Source organism: Octopus sinensis, unplaced genomic scaffold (assembly GCF_006345805.1).
Source record: "Octopus sinensis unplaced genomic scaffold, ASM634580v1 Contig18244, whole genome shotgun sequence".
Taxonomy (NCBI): Eukaryota; Metazoa; Mollusca; class Cephalopoda; order Octopoda; family Octopodidae; genus Octopus; species Octopus sinensis.
The window spans coordinates 12501-25643 of NW_021835674.1; the positions used below are offsets into that span (position 1 = coordinate 12501).

General features: G+C 37.9%; 1 long non-coding RNA gene across 1 annotated transcript in view; it reads right to left on the bottom strand.

Annotated features, from left to right (window-relative positions):
• The window catches only part of LOC118761872, a 16285-nt gene extending 9725 nt beyond the window's left edge, over positions 1–6560 (bottom strand). Inside the window, exons 1-2 of the long non-coding RNA XR_004997699.1 lie at positions 6550–6560; positions 5615–5616 (exon numbers count right to left, since the gene is read on the bottom strand). This is a non-coding gene — a long non-coding RNA (uncharacterized LOC118761872). The remainder of the gene's footprint in view (positions 1–5614; positions 5617–6549) is intronic.
• Positions 6561–13143: the final 6583 nt, after the last annotated feature.

Here is a 13143-nt window from a genome sequence, read left to right on the forward strand (position 1 = left end):
CCAAAATTATTTCTATACAGTTTGTTCAACTATTTCTTCTCACCATAGACACATTCATATAATGCCCATGCGCAGTCACACACGCGCGCGCGCGCGTATACATAAGGCGCACAAACGCAATCACGCGTGCGAGTATCTATCTACATACATATACATACAAGCATGCATACACATATATATACATACATACACATGCACATACATACATACATACATACATACATACATACATAGATACACACATGCATAGATACATACATACAAGCATACATACAAATATACATACAAATATACATACATACATACTTACATACATACATACATACATACATACATACATAGATACACACATATACATACACACTCGCATGCGCACACGCTCCACTCCATTTTTACAGAGAGAGAGAGAGAGAAAGAGAGAGAGAGAGAGAAAAAGAGAGAGAGCGAGGCACACGTCTATATATACACCCGTCATACAAACAAATAAGCAACGCCAACGATTAAACCAACAAATATATAAAACAAACAAATAATAATATAAAAAAATAAATAATAAATACACTATTTTATTGAGAGAAATGTTAAAATAAAATAAAATAAATGGAAAAAATAATAAAATAGAATAAAAGTGAAATAAAAAATGTCAACCGGAAGTCGATTCAGCAGGCGATGAAGGCTTTTTCCAGATTGGTACAGGACGTGACTAGATGTGTTTGCGTGCGTATATGTATGCGTGTGTGTGTATGTGTATGTGGTATGTCTGCATGCGTATATGTGTTGCACATGAATGCGTGTGCTGTGAGTATTGTATATGTATGTGTGTATGTGTGTGCGCGTGTGTGTGCGTGTGTGTGGCGCGTGTGCTTCTGTGCATGGCTAAGGTTTGAGAAGCTTAAAAGGTTAAAAGTAAAACAAATAACGAAAAAGGAACGAAAAACCAAAAATAAAAAAAAGGCTCTAAATCCTGATAAAAACAACGAAAATAACGTGTCCGATACATGATGCAAGCGTAAATGGTAGCCAAGCAGGAGAGGAAGAGGAATGAAACAGACAGGAAAGGAATATTAGATGGAGAGAAAGAGAGAGAGAGAGAGAGAGGGGGAGAGAGAGAGAGAGAGGGGGTGCTGGGGAGAGAGCATAGTGTCTGTTGTTTTATCGCGTCCATTTATCATCCATGGTGATGGCGGATTCTTCGCTTTTCAATGTCATTCATTCACACTGACGTTGCAAGTAACTCGTACAGTATGCTTGTATGTATGTATGTATGTATGTATGTATGTATGTATGTATGTATGTATGTATGTATGTATGTATGCATGTATGCATGCATGTATGTATGTATATGTGTGTATGTATGTATGTATGCATGTATGTATGTATGTATGTATGTATGCATGTATGCATGCATGTATGTATATGTGTGTATGTATGTATGTATGCATGTATGTATGTATGTATGCATGTATGTATGTATGTATGTATGTATGCATGCATCTATGTATATATGTTTGTATATGTATGATTCTATGAATGCAGGCATGTGTCTATAAATGTGTGGATTAACTTTAAGAATGTTTGTACGCACAAAATGCACGTCCGTATGTATGTCTGTGAATATGTCGGATTCAGCTTCACAGCGTGGAACCTTGGGCAAGTGTTTTCTACTATAGCCCAAGAACCGACCAAAACCTTGTGAGTATATTTGGTATGCGGAATCAGAAGGAAGCCCGTCGCATATCTATATCTGTGTACCGTAAATCCTCGAGTATAGTCCGCTCTTGAGTATAATACGCAGGGGATTTTTAGGGGGCTGTACCTCTGAAAAACCTAAACCTTGTGTATAATACGCATCTCTTCTCTAACTTGAGTCAAGGTGTCCTTGGTTTGTAAAACTGTATACGCTAACGTCCTTTATTATTATTGTATATATAACATAATGCAAACGTGTAGCTTTTTTGTGCATTTTGTTTGCAGAAAATAAAGAAATAACAGTAATAACGTTTAAGAAATGTTGCTTATTGAAAATTATGGATGATTCTTTTATGACTTCATTGCTTTCAGCCTTAGCTTAAGGTATTTTCACGCCCGACATCACAAAATGCGTCTGAATACACATAACCAGACAGCAAATAAAGACTCGGACATTGCTCAGAAAATAATTTTCATTTTTAACCTCGTACGCACTAGGGATTTTGACCTTTAAATTTGGGGGAAAAAATGCTGATTATACTCGAGGATTTACAGTATTTATATATGTATGTGTGTGTGTGTAACTCGAGATATAGGTCCGCGGCTATTGGAGTCTCGCGAGAGGTCTATAACGCTAAAGCGCTTTATGGATAAGATACTATTGGACAGTCTATAACCAAACATATAATTAGCTTCCTGTAAATATATGCATATATATATATACAGTAATCCCTCGCCATATCGCGGTTCACCTATCGCGGTTTATTACTTAAGCTTCCGTCGATTCCTCTGTGGTGTTACTTTGTATTTATAATAAAATAAATATATTCAAATTACATAAATAATAATATATATATATATATATATACAGTACAGTACGGTTTTCACTTCGCGAATTTTCACTTATCGCGGGGGGACGGGGTGAGTTGGAACGTAGCATCCGCGATAGTCGAAGAATTACTGTGTGTGTGTGTGTGTATATATATATATATATATATATATCACCGTGATCACCGTGACCGACCAGGCTATCAGATGTAGCTACACATCGCTGGTCACAATGCGCTTCGCATTGTTTTAGCCTTCAAATGATGCCACCCCGCTGGCTAAGCGAGCAGGCCATATATATATATATATATATATATAATAATAAATATTAGGGAATGAATCCAAAATTACAGGGAAAAATCAGATTTAGGGTTAAATCCAATTTTATAATAAAATATTATATAATATATTCGAGACAAAACCACTATTTTAAAACCAAACAAGGAAAGACTTAATCAATACATAAAATTTTAATATAAATTAAATTAAATAATTGTAGTGGCGGTTTATTTAATTAAATTTATATTAAAATTTTATGTATTGATTAAGTCTTTCCTTGTTTGGTTTTAAAATAGTGGTTTTGTCTCGAATTATATTATATATATATATATATATATATGTTTATATACACATACACACATACATATGTGTGTGTGCCTGCGGGTGCGTGTGTGTCTTTGTGTTTGTCCTCACCAACGACTGACAACTGGTGTGGCTCGTTAACGTCGTCGTAACTTAGTGGTTCGGCAAAAGAGACCGGGTCAATTTGTTCGATTAAACCCTTCCAGGTGGTGTTCCAACATGGCTGCCGTCCAACAAATAAAGGATAGAAAATATACATATATATATAGTCTTTTAGGCTTTCATTTGTTTCAGTTATCTGACTGCGGCCATTTGGGAGTACCCACATTGAAGGGTTTTTTAGTCGAAGAAATTGTCCCCAAGACTCATTCTTTATAAGCCTAGCACTTATTTTATCGTCATATTTTGCTGAACTGCTAAGTTACAGGAACGTAAACGATGGGGAGGAGGCAAACACACATACGCACATTCACACACACAAACGCACACGCACACACACACACGTATACGATGAGCTTCTTTCAGTTTCATCTACTAAATCCACTCACAGGGCTTTGGTCGACCCGCGGCTACAGTAGAAGACACTTGCGCAAGGTGCCACGCAGTGGGACTGAACCCGGAACCATGTGGTTGGAAAGCAAGCTTCTTATCACACAGTCACATTTGTGTCTACAAATAAATATATATATATATATATTTCAAAATGTGACCATTCAAAATGTGACCACGTGTGTACCGTTGGCGATTTTTTTTCCTCCGTTTTCTCTTCTCTGGATCTTTCCTTTTCCTATGTTTCTGACGAAGAGCTCCGCTCGAAATGTAGAGCCCTCCTTCTTCCCTTCCTTCCTGAGCGTCCAATAATACTATATTTGTTCCACATCCTCGCGTTGTTGTGTTTTCTTTTGGTGTTTTCATGTTTGGATTAACTATATATATATAGAGAGACTGGCCAGGTTGCCAGCTTGCCCGATGGCAAGTGGGCCCCTGCGCCATTTGAATCCATATATATGGGCCCGTGTTAATATCTAAGGGGCCCATCCACTCAAGTTTGGGAATTTTTCATTCACTCCTGAAGAATGCATTAATTATTTCAGCCTGGCTGTGTTTGTAAACAGTTGAAAAGAATACTTTTAACAAAACAGAAAAAAAAAAAATTAAATGATAGCATTGTAGTTGCGGGTGGGCCCCTTGTAGCTGCGGGTAGGCTCTCTTGTAGTTGTGGGTGGGTCCCCTTAATCTCCTGGCAACCAATATTTTTAGACCCAGTCCATCACTCTATATGTATGTGTGTGTTTCCTTTCCTTCTCTTTTATTTTGTTTTACTTCTATTTTTATTCGGTTTTAATTTTTTGGGGACGGACTGTTTTTTTAACTACTTTTGAACTGTTTTTTTGGACATGGCAGAGAAGGAACTTAAAAAGAAGAACTCTGTCTTGGAGCGGGAAATTAACCCACCTAAGTAGTGGTTAAAAGATATGGAGGAGAGGACGGTGGTGGTTAGAACTTATTCTAAAGTTCTTGATTCCATCACCGTCTTCCCAAAACCAGTTTTAGAAAATGAACTGAAAGACTATTTGTCCTCTGTGGAATACATATCCCGTGGTGTCAAGCATGCAACCGTATGGTTGCTGTTTGACCACCGGGAAAAGGTTTGCACATTTGCGAGTCAGCCTTTAGAGGGCAACGAAATTCTGTCCCCCCCCCCACCGTCGTACTGCGGGAGGAAATTAATAAGAGCCTGGGTGTGTGGGTTACCCCCAGGCACCGAGGCGGGTTGGATTGAAGATACCCTCCGACGGGGACTGGGGGATGTCCTTCGAGTTTTTTTAAAAGAGAGTTGAATGTTAATGGAAGAAAAGGGCTACTATTTCTAGCAGATTCACTTCTCACATAGAGGCTCAAGTTTTGACTCATAAGCACCTATGTTAGTCTTGACTGACTTTTAATCAAACTGCTTTAATATCTATTCCATTTCTACACGACTCTGGTGTATTTTAAGAGAGATTTGGCTGTTATTTCTAGCAGGTCGACAAGACCACATAGAAACAAACTCGTTGACGTATATTTAGTTATCTTGTTGTTGTTGTTGTTGTTGTTGTTGTTGCTTAACCCATCATCTCAGCTTTTAATCCACCAGACCCAACCAGCCTCCAGGCTTATATCATTCAATACGTCTTTCAGTTCATTGAAAAGACAGTAAAATGCGATTCGAAAGGTATTTCAACTGCTATTTTTAGCAAACGCAACGACCGCGTTGCGTAGCAGATTCTTCTTTGGTTCACTGTTTAGGTGTGCTTCGGGGGGGGAGTGGGGAGGGAAGATATAGAGGCAGGGGAGAATGAACAGCTGTGAAATAAATAAATAAACAAATTGGGAGGAGGAGAAGGAGGAGGAGGTTTGTTTTAAGTGAATTACGGCACCACGCAGACTGTTGTGCGTTCATTATTCATGCGAAAATTCACGATGGAGTGAACTTGCCGACTGATAAGTCGTGAGTTCGATTCGCGTCACTGACTGCTGATACAGTAGTGCTTGCAGTGCTCCGCTGCACGGACGGTGGGGGCCGTGGTGGCGGTGGCGGTGGCGGTGGCGGTGGCGGTGGCGGTGACGGGGGGTTGGGGAAGGCGAACTCTTCTACTTCTCTTAACTCACTGACCTATGCATGCGTTGGGAAGAATTGATAAATATACAAGATTAGCGGTGGTTGTGATGGTGGTGGTGGTGGTGGTGGTGGTAGTGGCGGCGGTGGTGTTGGTGGTGGTGGTGGAGACGGATGACTGAAGTGGTGTCTGTCCTCGTTGTTGTCCTCGTCGTGGTGGTCGTGGTGGTAATGGTTGCTGGCAGCTGTTTCGTGGGGGCGTCTGAATTATATAGCGGAGCGATGGAACGAAAATGATATAACTCTACAGGTGGTAGTAGTAGCGATAGTAGTAGTAGTAGTGGTGGTGGATTTGGTAAAGTCGGAGATGTTTTACTAAATGTAATGTTGAGATGAAGGGATGAGTAGAGAAGCGTTGCTGCAGATGCTGTAGTTAGTGTAAAATAAAGATTTCCGAGTGCGCGGGGGAAGTCTTCGTTGTTTTTCGATAATTTGTATGTGCGTATGTGTGTATATGTGTGTGTGTATCTGTGTCTGTGTGAGTGCGTGTATTTGTGTGTCTGTGTAACCCTTTAAAATGGAAGATAAGAAAGTTCATTTTCGGTACTTGATGCTTTGGGTACCAGACAAAAATTGTTGCAGCTCGGCTGAGATATGTTACTCCAATCCTCCATATTCACCAGATATTGCTCCTTCGGATTTCCACTTATTCAGGTCTCTGCAGAATAATCTTAATGGTAAAAATTTCAATTCCTTGGATGACGTAAAAAGATACCTTGATGAATTCTTTGTCATGAAACCACCTCAATTCTGGGAAGAGGGTATTTTCAAGTTAAAGGAAAGATGGAGACGCATTGTGCAACAAAATGGTTCATATTTAGTTGATTAAAAATGTAATGGCAAATATTTATTGACCTTTTTCTTTCCTTTAAAAATCGTCACGAACTTTCCGGACAACCCAATATTTCTTTTCTCTGGATAGTCAAAGCATAAAGGGAGAAGCTTGAACGATGAGAAAATAACTATCCTCGAAACATACCTATATGATTCCCAGTTATTTTACTTAAGAGACTATTTGTATGTTTTTTGCATCGCCAGCATTCTCCGTAGCTAAAGTATTCGAATTTTTATCAACATTATAGATACTTTCGGTATTCTTGTTCATAATGTTCTATGTAAACACATACCGCTTCACTAACACTGGAGTTGCCGTAGTTGTAGTCGATATCCTCGTCAGATAATTTTAGCAAGATGTTTATTTAAAGTATTCTTGGTTGGAGAACAGTTGGATAAATCTGTAACCATTATAACACAAGAAGGAAATGTTGGAGTCATGCAGGCGGCGAGCTGGTAGAAATGTTAGCACGCCGGGCGAAATGCTTAGCAGTATTTCGTCGGCCGTTACGTTCTGAGTTCAAATTCCGACGAGGTAGACTTTGCCTTTCATCCTTTCGGGGTCGATAAATTCAGTACCAGTTACGCACTTAATCCCTTTGTCTGTCCTTGTTTGTCCTCTCTGTGTTTAGCCCCTTGTGGGTAGTAAAAAAATAGGTTTGGTCAGCCATCAAAGAACTCACAGGAATCAATCCTTTGTAAATTGTGATACGGGTATTGATCACAACAGAACATGTGCAACCTGTGGAAAGGCGTGGCTTTCAGTTGGAGGATTGGAAAGGCATGTCAAAAGGCCTCATACTGTGGCACCTGTTCCCTCTGCCGGCCAGCACAGCTCTGCATTATGTAATAGAATGTGAAATTTCTTAGCTAGGCTCAAGAGTTATACAAGGGTCCCACATTGCATCATCAATGACTTATTTTAATAGTTCTTTCTAGCAATGGCTTTGCTTATATACGAGAAAGCAGCTGCTATCTATGTGTATATACATACATACATACACACACACACATACATACATAGATACATAGATACATACATACATACATACATACATACATACATACATACATACATACATATGCAAGCACTTCCACAGATATCGGCAAATTGAAAATGGAGAGGTTTTTCTCTCTATTTCTTCAATTATGTGAAAATTCACAGATATACATAAATTATAATGACAAATGTCAAAGAATGGAAATAGAAAATTATTTTAATACTTTATTTACAATCGTTTCGTCATTATTCTTAATACTCAATCTTGCGTCATGCTGTAACAATTCCGTCAAGACTGAAGAGAATTTCTTTAACAGAACGAAAGATAATTTGTATATTATCTGTCACTTCACCTATGGTCATCTGTCTTTTTACGAAAAACAACTTCACAGAATCAGCGGAGGGCGTAGCAAAGAAGGCGGTTTCATCGTAATATGTGGTACTTCAGTGACCACATTTCAGTTTTTGCAATCCAGTTTTAGACAATCCGCAACAACATGACAGCTGTTTCCCTTTGCAATGAAAGTGTTCATAAGACATGGTCCTAGATACACGTTGAACTCATAGGAAACGGATCACGTTTTACTGCTCATCCTTGGATTTTAACTTGTAAATGCTGTGGTCGTAGTTAACATAATAACAGTGACCAGTTATTTGAGGTCCCAAGTTCAAACCTGTACCGTGTCGATTCAAGAGAAACCTAGTCTGATGATGTGTGCACAAATAATTTTCTCGTCACTAATGGGCAAAAATGATAAATGTGCAATAAATAATAAATGACTCACACACATGTGTGTGTATGTGTATGTGCGCGCGCGAGTATGTATATCGATATGTATGTTTATCTAGGTGTGCGTATGTATTTGTACGTGTTAGTTAGTGTGTGTATGTCTATATATGTGAATGTATATATAATTGTGTGAGTACGTATAAATGTCTAGGTAAACTAAATGTGTATATAAATATTTGTGCAAAATATTCAACCTATCTCTCTTTCTCTCTCTCTCTCTCTCTCTCTCTCTATATATATATATATATACACACACACACATACACTTATATTCGTATTTATTGATGTATACACACATTTATACATATATGTATGCATGTATGCATTTCTGTATGTATATCACACACACACACACATATATATATACAAACACACACACACACATATATATATATATATATATATATATATATATAATATATATATATATATATATTACACCCATACGCACACATGCATACTCACATATATGTGCGTGTATATATATATATATTATATATATATATATATATATAGAGAGAGAGAGAGAGAGAGAGAGACAGACAGACAGACAGACAGACAGACAGAAAGAGAGTGAATAACCCGCTCACAGACATAAAATGGATTGATGGACACATTGTTTATATTCACGACTTGTGTTTTGAAACTTAACTCACCTATCTACTTCGACATATGTTTGCTCAGAATACACAACAAACATCAACTCCGTCGATAGAGGGCGCTTAAGTCTCTGATTTCTTTACGTTGACGTAATCCGAAAATCTTTACTCCTCTTTCGCGACTGGTCCCATCTCATGCATGTGTCTTAGTCTGTTTTAGCTTTCTTAATTGAATGAAGAGACGAGTGGACGGAGGGGTGGATGAATAGATGGGTGGACGGGTTGCAGTGATCGATTATTGGATCGATGAATGGTAAGACGAGATCAATGAATCGTACAAACTTGTGACTATATGCGTGAGCTGATGGCGAGCTGGCAGAATCGTTAGCACGTCGCGCAAAATGTGTAGTGACATATTGTCCGTCATTGCGTTCTGAGTTCAAATTCTTTCATTCTTTCGGGAGTCGATAAAATAAGTACCAGCTGTGTACGGAGGTGGGGTAGTAGTCGACATAATCAATTTAACTCCTTCCCTGAAATTGCTGGCCTTGTGCCGAAATTGTATGTATATATATACATATATACATAGACTTACAGACGCCCTTCCCATCACATACACACACACATATATACAGACCTATACATATACACATATACATATACACGCACACATACATACACACACGATGAGTGGGCAAACGAAAAAAGTGGCTGTCAACACATTCGGTAGGAGCTACATATATTATTTAACAGTTTAACTCAGCTTCATGCAACTCAGAGTTTCATATGCTCCTAGAACGAACTGAACTTGTCAGGCGTCTAGAGATCGAGTAACATGATATGAGGCAAATTCAAGATGGCTTCTAGACATTAAACCTCAGTTGGTCAACTCAGGTCACGTAGTGTTATTGGTCTGGAATTGAGATCAGTTATTGTCTTTGTTTTAGGCCAGCGCGGCCGAACAGGATATAGATATGTAGGTCTTGCCGCTATGTCTGGAAGCTGCAATATGGTCAATGGTTTATTTAGCAACATCAGTTCGTTCCATTAGATGCTATATATGGCAGGATGTCGTCGAGGGACAACTAACACTATATTACAAGAGTATTTTCGTGGGAACATCTCCACATTTTTTGATGCCGGATTAAAACCTACTGGTACTAGGTTGGATTGCCTGTATGGTTGAAGCTGTAATCTACACGACCTATCTGTATTGGCCACCACCAATTTGACAAAAGGTGACTTTCTAAACGTATTCCTGGACCTGAAGACCGAGGGGCAAGCATTACCCTTGCACGAAGCCCAACGAGGAAACAGTGTGCATCCATAGAAACATTCTGCCTTTTAACTGCCTTCCCACCGCTGCACTTTTCTTTCTCTCTTTCTCTCTCCCCATCACACGAAGTAACAGTGACGTGCGTCATCGTGACGAGTCAATTTAATGCTACAAGCAATCACTCAATACCTTGCCAATCTATAGATCGATAGATCGAGACTTCATTTGCCTCACACAGCTGCGATTGTAGCCAGTATCGATTTTTTAAAATCTTTTCCCAACTAGAAACGTCTACGTTATTCGCTCACTGATTTCATTTCCACAGACCGGACATCCGCTTCCACTTCAGCAAAGAACGAAGGTGATTAAGATCAATGAAAGAGCCGCTTGACCTGTTAAAAATAGCAGCCACATATAACTGAAGCTAAACATTACTCTCTTAAAACAGAAGAATATATTGGATAATGTAGTCCTATATATAATACAGACGGGATGGTCATCACTGGATCATTTCTGATCTCAGAACTTCTCAATTCAAGGTGTACCTGATTCTAAACAACGACGATAATGACTGCAAAAATTTCAGTAGTAGTTGTAGATCTTACTACTACTACTACTACTACTACTACTGAAATTTTTTGCGAGGGGGCTAGTCGATTACACCGACCCCAGTGTTTTCACTGGTACTTAATTTATCGACCCTGAAAGGATGAAAGGCAAAGTCGACCTCTGTGGAATTTGAACTCAGAACGTAGCGGCAGACAGACTACCGCTAAGTATTTCGCCTAACTTTCTAACGATTCCGCCTGCTCGGCGCCTTAAATAATAATAATTAATAATAATAATATTAATTTTTGTTCAAGGCAAGCAAGGAGGAAGCAGTAAGTTGATTACATCGACCCCAGAAGCGATGAAAGACAAATTTGTCCTCGGTTGTATATGAACTCAGAACGTAAACAGCCGGAAGAAATGTCTGTAAAAATTTTGTCTGCCGAATTATAAGACTAATATTTTCTAGCCTAGGAACTAGGGCCATTACATTTCGTTGTTGCTCCTCCGATTATATCGAATGCCATATTTGGTTGATTTTTTTTCCTCTTTTCGTTGACCCCGGAAGTACATGATATAAAAGTGACCTCATCTGTATAAAGATCCCTAATAAAGTCACACATCAATTTAAATATATAGAGAAGGAGGGACCATTCGATTATATCGATCTGCTGTTTGATTCCTTCCCAAGAGAGCGACAAAAGAATAAAGATTCCTTCGTCACCGATTCAAATACTGAATATAGAAGGAAGTAACTAAATTTGGTTGGATGCTCTACCGACTCTGCCTACTGAAGTTTTCGCACTGGAGCATTTCCTCACAAATCTTGGAAGATTTGGTCGTCCATCTACTAGAAATAGCAGCCAAACTGACATATGACACACATCCTACAATCCTTAGGTAAGTTATGGTATACTTAATAATGAAGGCCTTGATGCAATTTGCTTAAAAATTCGAAGTGTTAGCCATGGCTGGAATGCATAGGATCATAGGAATTTTTGGTTTCTAGTTAAAGAACTATAACAACGGCAACAACAACAACAACCACGACAATAACAAGTCACAACAACGGCAGCTGTGGTGAACGGGTGGGAAACGGGTGTTGGAGGGGTAACGAGGGCAGACGTTTTAATAAAAATAAAAAGTCCATTTGATAAATTATAAAATAAATCACAGAATTACACGGCAAAAATGTAGACTAAATATTCAATTATATTGGAAATTGCCTATACATAAAAGCGACAACATATATATGGATGTCTGTGTGCGCGTATGTTCATATATGTATATATCATATATATATATATATTTATATGTATGTATAAACGCTATATCACAGAGAAAGCTCTCCAAACAAACTTCCAGCTAACCTCTCCGTTCAAATGTTTTATTTTGAAACCAGCAGAAACTTCACCATTAGACATAAAAATAAAAAAAAAGGTTAAAAAAAAAGCGACGATACTTTGAAAAACACAAAACACAACATGTTTACCAATATAAATCCCATTTTATGCTAAAATGAAGTCATTACATAGATAAGAGATTAGATTGTGAAGGCTTTGAAAAAAATATAAATACGTCGGCCATGGACATTACAAATTAATGAATTCATCTTGGCAGCAACACGGCTAAATTTTTCATAATCTCATAAAAGAAATATGAGCAATTAACCAGTCTGTATACATATGCACATACACACATACATGCATGCATACATATATACATGCATACATGCATACATACATACATACATACATACATACATACATACATACATACATACATACATACATACATTCATACACACATACATACATGCGTACATACATATCTATCTGTAATGTACTTGTATATATATATATATTTTACACATATATATGTGTATATATATATATGTATGTATATATATGTATATATACTATATGTATATATATCTATATGTGTATATATATATATACATATATAATATATATAATATATATAATATATATCTATATTATTATATATGGTATCTATATATATAGGTTATATATACATTAGCATATGCACCTACCGCCATACGAACAGACATGTGTATACGTACACACACACACACACACACACTCAGACACACACACACACATATATATATATACAAGTGCATACAGATAGATATGTATGTACGCATGTATATATATATACACAACTCGAAAATATAAAGATATGTCTTATGTTTTCGAGCTAGTTTCACAATATTGACTACTGACATAGGCTTTAGTTGGACACACGAATGCGCATGCGTCGACGCGCACACCGCGCGCATATACCTTATATACACCTACATCCCATACATGAATG